This window comes from Camelina sativa, chromosome 7 (assembly GCF_000633955.1).
Source record: "Camelina sativa cultivar DH55 chromosome 7, Cs, whole genome shotgun sequence".
Lineage (NCBI taxonomy): Eukaryota > Viridiplantae > Streptophyta > Magnoliopsida > Brassicales > Brassicaceae > Camelina > Camelina sativa.
The window spans coordinates 16,073,246-16,082,217 of NC_025691.1; the positions used below are offsets into that span (position 1 = coordinate 16,073,246).

General features: G+C 35.7%; 1 pseudogene; it reads right to left on the bottom strand.

Moving 5' to 3' along the window:
- LOC109125452 lies at positions 4,932 to 6,288 on the bottom strand (annotated as a pseudogene).

Sequence of the window (8,972 nt, forward strand, 5' to 3'; positions counted from 1 at the left end):
TTTGAATTTTTTTTTTTTTTTTTTTTTTTAAAATCAATTTAGGTGGCTTTTTTTCCAAGGAAATATGGGAATATCTCATACCTAACTAATATTTTTTTAAAAGCAATCTCGAAAATATTTTTTATATACCTTGGTAAATTAAATAAATTTACATATATACAATTATTATTTTTTGTTTGTATTTATTGTAATATGAATTTAATATTATAGTTTAGTTAAGGAAATACGTGAATATCCAACCCATATATTTTTTAAAAAATAGTTCCAAAATTATTTATTACTACTTTGCTAAATTAAATAAGTTTACATATATAATATTCATGTTTTTTTTGCTTCCATCTATAGTCATCGTAATTTATTAGGTTCAATTACAATATAATTTTATTAGATTTACTATTTTGAAATCAATTACGTAACTAACAATTTACAATTAGGTTCAGTTTTATAATTAGAAAATTTTGTTAAAGATTGATATCTTTGTAACTAAATGATATTCTATAACTGGTAATTGTGCCGAAACTAAAGCCTTATTGACAACAGTTTATGTATAACTAATTAGATGTCATTATTAGTAAAATAATCCTAAATCGATTTTTAAAACATTTAAGTGGTTATATTCAAACCCGTTTTCTTGACTGATTAGTAAGTATCTGAATCTTCAGTTTCGGGTAATTTTTGTGGCCAATACTTGGGTCCACCCTTGGGGTGAACCTTTTTATTCATCTCCTTACAAAATAAGGAAACAAAATTTGTAACATCATTTTAAAAAAAAAAATTATTGGGTTCACCCCCTCTTAATTAACCAATCAGAATACAACAATATGCCATTTCATATTATATTAAAAAAATAAATCAAAATCAGAATAAAAATACAAAACAAATTAAGAAAACAAATTATGTAGATCTTTTATTAAGAAAATTATGTCGGTTTGGGTTTATCAAAGAAGATTAGGGTTTAAATTTATAATTTTAAAAATTATATGTCGGTTTGAGTTTATAAAAGAATGATTAGGATTTAGATTTTATAATTAAACAAAATTATATGTCAGTTTGGGTTTACAAAAGAGTGGATAGGGTTTAGATTTTATAATTGATATTTTGTCTTTCCTTAGCATGTATTCTTCATGCATTTAGGTAGGATAACTCATTGTTTTACATCATTTACTAGTCTTTTCTATAAACTTTGCATGTTTAGGTAGTTCATGCGTTTTGGAGTATTTCAGGTGTTTAGGAGATGTTCAGACTGTTGGAACCAAATGGAGGTTGAGACACGCGACTCGACCGACGCTCCCGGGAGAGAAGCAATGCGACTCGACCGACATGCGACTTGGATGTGCTCCCAGCATGTATTCTTCATGTATTTAGGTAGGATAATTCATTGTTTTACATCATTTGCTAGTCTTTTCTATAAACTTTGCATGTTTAGGTAGTTCATGCATTTTGGAGTATTTCAGGTGTTTAGGAGATGTTCAGACTGTTGGAACCAAATGGAGGTTGAGACACGCGACTCGACCGACGCTCCCGGGAGAGAAGCAATGCGACTCGACCGACATGCGACTTGGATGTGCTCCCAGGAAGAAGCACCAGCATCCCACTCTTAATTAACCACGCCAGACATCTGACTCCTTCCACCTCTTTGATCGAGTCGAGTGATGATTTTACTTTGGGATTCAGCTTTTGATGTCTTCATCAAAGTTGTAGGGAATTGAGTCATCTTTATAATGGCGTTTATTTCAAGCAAATCGGAGGTGTGGTTTAATAGTTATTATTGTTTTAGAGGATGTGTATACACCCAGCTCGAGCCGACACCTTTACCACTCGACCTAGCTCGAGCCAACACCGTTCCACTCGAGCCACCTCGTTCGAGCCAACCTCCCAGCGCATCACTCAAGCCACCTAGTTCGAGCCAATCTCCCCGCGCATCACTCAAGCCACCTCGTTCGAGCCAATCACCCCGCACATCACTCGAGCCACCTCATTCGAGCCAACCTCCCCGTGCATCACTCGAGCCATCCCGTTCGAGCAACCTCCCCCCGCTTCTAATCAACCGCCGTCGAGTCCTCAGCTGGAGAAGAAGACATTCCACTCGACCCTAGCTCGAGCCGGTTTGCCGAACCACTCGACGCGCACCGACTCGATCGCATATGTCACGAAGAAAGACGCTCCATCTCACACGCTTCAGCAGATTCCCAAACCGACTCTTTACCTTGTCGTTTTATGTTTTAGAGCTTTCCATGTTTGACTATATATAAGTTTTATTAAGTCTTTACTCATACATCTCGTTTTTCCTTAAGGTTTACCTAGCCACCTAAAACGGTATTTTAATTTTGTAATCTACATATCTTTGAACTTATAGAGTATTTGCATTTGATTTATTCTACAAAGTTGTTCACCTCATTTTTATCTATCTCATGATGCTTGATTCAATGTTTTATGAGATCGCATCCTTGCTAATGATTTCTAGATCCGAGTAGCGTGATAGTTCTTGAGGATGGGATAGATTAGGTGGAGGATCTTAGTATGTAGGGTGTTTAAGTTTAGATTCGTATGATTCCCTTTTGGACTAGAGTTAGAAATACTAGTTTCTCTCTGATCAATTGGAACTAGGTCTTAGACATTTCCGCACCCAAAAGGTGTTTGATGAAATGTCTGACCAACTAGTGCCAGATCCTTGCATTCCAAGCCTAGTTATCTAGGGTGTTCGTTGACGTGAATGAACTGGTTGAGTCTGAGTAGCTTCTGCCAAGAGATTGGATTAGCTAAGTCGTGATGTTCAATAGTTTGCTTGTGGCATGTTAAACACTTTCTAGACTAGGAGACTCCGTCGACATCAATTACTCCCATCCGTAAGACTTCTATCTTTATAATTTTTATTGCAATCTTGAGACTGTTTAGGTTCTTGTTGTTAGGTTCACGCTTAGACTCGTTTCTGCTTTTACTCATGTTTAGTTCTTGTCATGCATTCTTGTTTCTAGTTCTGTAGCTCATTTCCGTTTTGCATTCTGTTCATTCTAGGATTGTTAGACAAACACTCTTTTTAATTTGGCTTGACTTGTGATACTTTGATTGCATCTTGAGTGATAGCATAATCCCAACTGGATTGACACCTTAAGTACTACAACTACATAAGGTTTATTGAGACATACTAGGAGACATAAAAATCCTAGTATCAATAATTAAACGAAATTATATGTTGGTTTGGGTTTACAAAAGTGTGGTTAGGATTTAGATTTTACAATTAAAAAAAGTATATGTCGATTTGGTTTATAAAAGAGTGTTTCGGGAGATTTTACAATTACAAAAAGAATATATGTCTGTGTGAGTTTACAAAAGAGTGGTTAGAGTTTAGATTTTTCAATTAAACAAAATTATATCGGTTTGGGTTTATAAAATTGTTTAGGATTTATTTGTCATAATTTAAAAACTGTAATATAATATTAGAATTAACAATTTTAAAATTGATTGATCTACAAAATTTGTTTCCTTAATAAAGATTTATTTCCTTAATTTAACGGGGGAGAATAAAAGAGGTTGACCCCTAGGGGTGAACCTCTCTTATTCACCCCCTCTCAGTTATGGAAATAAATTTTTAATTAAATAAAAAAATTCTGTATATCAATTAATTTTGAAATTATTAATTCTAAACATTATATTGTAGTTTTTAATTATAACATCTAAACCGAGATCACTTTTTTATAAACACAAATTGAAATGCAATTTTATTTAATTATAAAATCTAAACCCTAACCATTCTTTTGTAAACCTAAACCGATATTAATTTTGTTTAGTTATAAAATCTAAACCCTAACCACTCTTTTGTAAACCCAAACCGACATATAATTTCGTTTAATTATAAGATCTAAACCCTGACCACTCTTTTGTAAACCCAAACCGACATATAATTTCATTTAATTATAAAATCTAAACCTTAACCACTAGTTTGTAAACCTAAACCGACATATCATTTCGTTTAATTATAAAATCTAAACCCTAACCACTATTTTGTAAACCCAAACCGACATATAATTTTGTTTAATTATAAAATCTAAACCATAACCACTCTTTTGTAAACCAAATTGACATATAATTTTGTTTAGTTGTAAGATTTAAATCCGATTTCTCTTTTATAAACCTAAACCGATATATTTTCCTTAATAAAAAATTTTTACAGAATTTGTTTCCTTAATTTGTTTTATCTTTTTATTTTAATTTTGATTTATTTTATAAATATGCTATGACATGGCGTTTTGTTGTATTTTGATTGGTGAATTTAGAGGGCGTGAATGAGACTACACTCATCATCCGCAGAAAGCATGTCTGGCTCTGATATCATATAAACGTTTATGTCAAAATAATCTTATTGAGTACAATGAAGCATACAAGTATAGATATTGCTAGGGTATTCTAACAAGAGTCATTACAGAATCTTGTTTACAGAAATAGAAGATAGACATTAGAAATTAGAAGTTAGTCTTTGATTGAGTAAATTATGTGTTATAATTTGATGGAGGGGCGTGGCTAAACTCCAATCTTGCTTGAGAGGTAGAAGAAAGGTGCTCATGATAGTGGTTGGTTAACGCATCAGCCAACTGATCCTTGGTCGATACATGAACAACCCGTAGTGCTACGGACTGAACTTGACTGCAAATAAAATGATAGTCCAATGCTACGTGCTTCAGCCTTGAGTGAAAAATTGGACTAGCACATAATTAGGTTGCACCAATATTATCACAAATATAGTTGGTGTCCGCGGTATGACTATGCCAAGCTCCTTTAGTAGAGAGCAGATCCATGTGAGCTCCGACGCGGTATTAGCAACGGATTTGTACTCTGCCTCTGTTGATGACCTTGCCACACCCTTTTGTTTCCTTGAAGACCACGAAATCAGATTACAACCAAGGTACATCACATAAGCATTCGTGGAGACACAATCATAGGGATGTCCTGCTCAGATTGGCAAGTGTATCAAAACAAGTTGTCATACCTTGCATATAATCATCGATCGTATGATCTCCTTTCTTCCAAGCTTTCAACGGATCCTTTAACTGTTGGACATGAACCCTGCTCGGCATGGCATACGTTGCAGCAAGAGTGATCCAGATCTCAGGAGAGGTGGTGGTCAGTGAGAGAATCAACTTAAACGTGGGTGAAATAGCACCAAGAAGAGCACTATAGAGTAACTTAGTTTGATGCTTCCAGAGAACAAAGTCAGAATTGGGAGAGACAACACCGTTTGTGAGGACTGTTAATGATGGAATGATGGTGGATCCATCAAGATGACCAACAATACCATAGCCATCCACAAGGGCATGAACTTGAAGCTTCACATGAGAAAATTGGTGGACGTAAGTTTAGTAACATTGGTCATGTTGATAGTAAGAAGAGAATTTGTATTTGGAGTTGCAGACTCGGTAATGGTGGGAGAAGCCATGACGGCGAAAAAGAAAATTGTGGTAAAAAAAAATGTTTTATTTTTGGTTTTGGCTTCAAGTGGATTTGTAATTTTTTTGTTTATGGAGCTTAAACATCGGCCATTTTCCATGTTTAAGCTCCTGTTTGTTTTTAGGATTTGTTTATGGACCTTAAACATGGCAATCATGACTCTTCATGCCTAAAGAAAAAAACATGCCAAATCTTTGGGGTTGTCAGTCTTCAGCTTTGCCAACTTATGATTGACATCTCTAGGTACGAAGATGTGCCTCAACAATGTCAACGCGTCTTTTCTCTCATCTGGTTCGGACGCAAAACATGTCATGGGAAAGTGTTTTGCATGGATAGGAAGATTACTCGGAAACAGTGGCTCGTGTCAAGTCAAGTCCTTTCCCTATATCGCCATGAGAGATCGATCAAGGGGACATATAGATCTGTGTTCCCGCAAACTGTTGATCAGGATGCCACCACTTATTGTCTCCCTATTTCTTCGACAACCCCAAATCAGAAATCATCAATTCGTAAGACGATCTCCACGCACCCTTCTTGTAGTCGTAGACACAACTAGGGAAAACAAGGAAGTTTCCGGGTTTGAGATAGCAGTGAACATGGCCGTGTCCGTGAATCGCGGCTAAACCCTTGAGAAGTGTAAACTCTCTGATCATCGGCTCAGGCAATTTCCCGTATTTGAACGGTTCATGAAAGTGCTCAAGCTTCCTTCAGCCGCCTACTCCATGGGAATCTTGTATTCCACGTAACCCTTGTGGTTGACTTTCGCTTGCACTTTCGTAGCATTTGACGATTCTCGAATTTTGATAAGATCTGAAACTCTTTGTAGAGAGACATTGGCATGTCCATCACGTTGTCTTTTGTACTTGAAGAGGCTCACCGACCCGAATGAACCTTCTGCTCGGAAAAAATTCGAACTCCAAATCTAACATCACCATCGCAAAAAGAAAGCTAATTTGGTTCTAAGCTTTAAGAAAAACGTTGGGTGGAAGTGAAATCACTAAACCGACTCCAATCCCAATTTTTTTATTTTCTGTTTTTTATTTTTTTATAAAGAAAAAAAAATTTGAAAAAAGTATTTCCGTGACGAAAAGTTGAGTTGCGGAAAAAAAGAAATAACGAAAAAGTACAGTTGTGATTTTTTCTATGCAACATCAAAAAATTGATATAATAAAGGTTTTTAATTTATTATTTGTAAAGGATATATTGATATATTCTGCTAATCATCGAATTTTACAAAAATTTAATAATCATAAATTTTATTAAAGGTTTTTCTATTATTCAACAAGATTTACCATTTTTTAAATATTTTGTTGTTAGATGTTTTTAATTTATTGTTAATAAAAGATATATTCTATTGATCATCAAACTTTATAAAAAAACAAAAAAACAAAGACTAATCACAAGTAATTGAGCTTTTCCATTATTCTGATAATTTGAATATCTATTCTCCTGTAAACATAGAATCAGAAAGTCTAAATTTAAACAAAATCTGAATTAGAGTTGCGGATCCTAGTTTTATACAATAATAGTAATCTCTGGTCAAGTCTTTGTTTGACATTTATGAATTGTGTTATTGATTGAACATAAAGAATATATTGTAATAAATTTTGCAGGAATTTGCCAAGGGTGAGATGATATCAATGTTATCTGACTTAACATTCAACATCACTAGAATGGTGGCTGGAAAATGTTACTACGAAGACAGTTTAGAGGCTAAACACGCCCGCCAGCTTATTGTCGAGGCTGTGAGTTCTTTTGGTGCGGGAAATGTTGCTGATTATTTACCGGTTTTGAGATATATCACAAAAGTCGAGACACGGATAAAGAAAATTACTTGTGACTTGATGAGTTTACTACAAGAAAACATAGAATTGTCAAGTTGCGACTTAAAACACAATCGCTAAATTTAACAACTGCATTGAGATTGTTTTGCTATTCATTGGCTACTAAAATAAAACAGTCGCTGAATAGCCGCTAATTCGAGACTGATGCATAATGTCGCAGTGTAGTCGCCAATTTGCGACTAATTTGGAGACTAATTTGACAGTCGCCAAATATTGCGACTAAAGAGCTACTCTTTAGCGACTTGTTTATTTAGTTTGGGCCTTAAACCAAATTTGGGCCGTAACAAAACGTCAAAAACCCAAATTCCTCATTCATCTTCTTCCTCGAGCAAACCATAATCCCTCACTTCTCTTCTCAATCGACAAACCATAGCCCCTAATCTCTCATTTCTCTCCTTAACCCTAATCTCCTAATTTCTCTTCTTACTCGACAAACCCTCAGTTCTCTTCTCAATCGAGAAACCGTAGCCCCTAATCTCATCATTTCTCTTTGTTTATTCCTCAAAACCGTAGATCTCAATTGCTCTCAATCAACAAACCCTTGTATCTCTCGATATTGATGGTTGGAGTAAAGAAAAGAGGAGGAGGTAGAAGAAACCCCTCAAATCAAACCTCACAAACGGCAAATCGAAGACCCGCTAATCTTCCCACCAGTATTCCTTCACGCTGGCAAACCATGATAATCCAGACACTGATTCTCAGGGAATTCTTGTCCCAATCCTCCAGTCTCCAGTGAGACCTACACCTATGTACAGGGACTATCCACCTCCGACAAATATGTTCCAGAACTCCAAGCAGACATCCTTTTCAGGAGCATCCCCTTCCAACGTAACTCTAAGCAGACGTCCTTTTCCTCAACCCCTCGCTTCTGCGACGAATCCACCAGAATTATCGAGTCAACTTCGAGAGTCTCCTCATCATTCAGTCACGAATCATCCTCGAAGGTCTCCTCAAGTCTTGAATCAACATCGACAGTCTGCTCAACTAGTCTCAAATCATCCTTGACCCTCTACTCAACCTCGAATAGCCTCTGCATCGCATCATAGTTCTCAAGAGCAAAACTCACATGAGGAAGAAGAAGAAGACGAAGCTGATTCTGAGGATAATTTGAGACTAAGGCAATCAAATCTCCCAGCTGATGTACTTTCTGCTTTACATGACATGCTTGTCCAGGCAGGCCGTGAGTTGTATACTACCGTCCTCTCTCCCAGTTTAGAGCATGGGACCACTTGGTGAGTTACTTCTTAGTTGATTAGAATTAGGATTTTTAGGTTTGTTTGTGTTTGGAACATCTTGTGTTTGTGTTTGATTAGAATTTTGATTGCAATTCTTAGAATTTTTAGGCTTGTTTGTGTTTCGAACCACTTGTGTTTGTGTTTGATTATATTTTAGCATTTTTACTTTCGATTTGTCTGTGTTTGAAAGTTAGGTAAGGACAACTAAAAAATTATCCGAAACATTACAAAACTGTTTACAACCAATTTTGATGCGCTATATTACAGTTGGGGTTGTGTTTCTAATCAAAGAAGAGAAAATTACTTGAGAAAATTACTTCTTGGAATTCGCGGTAAATTTCTACTCCTTTCAATTTGACTTCTGTATTTCTCGTTTTTTTTTGGTTTTTTGATCACTAACACTTGTCTCTCTTTGTAGAAAACACACACCTGGGATCGCTCGCTTACCGGT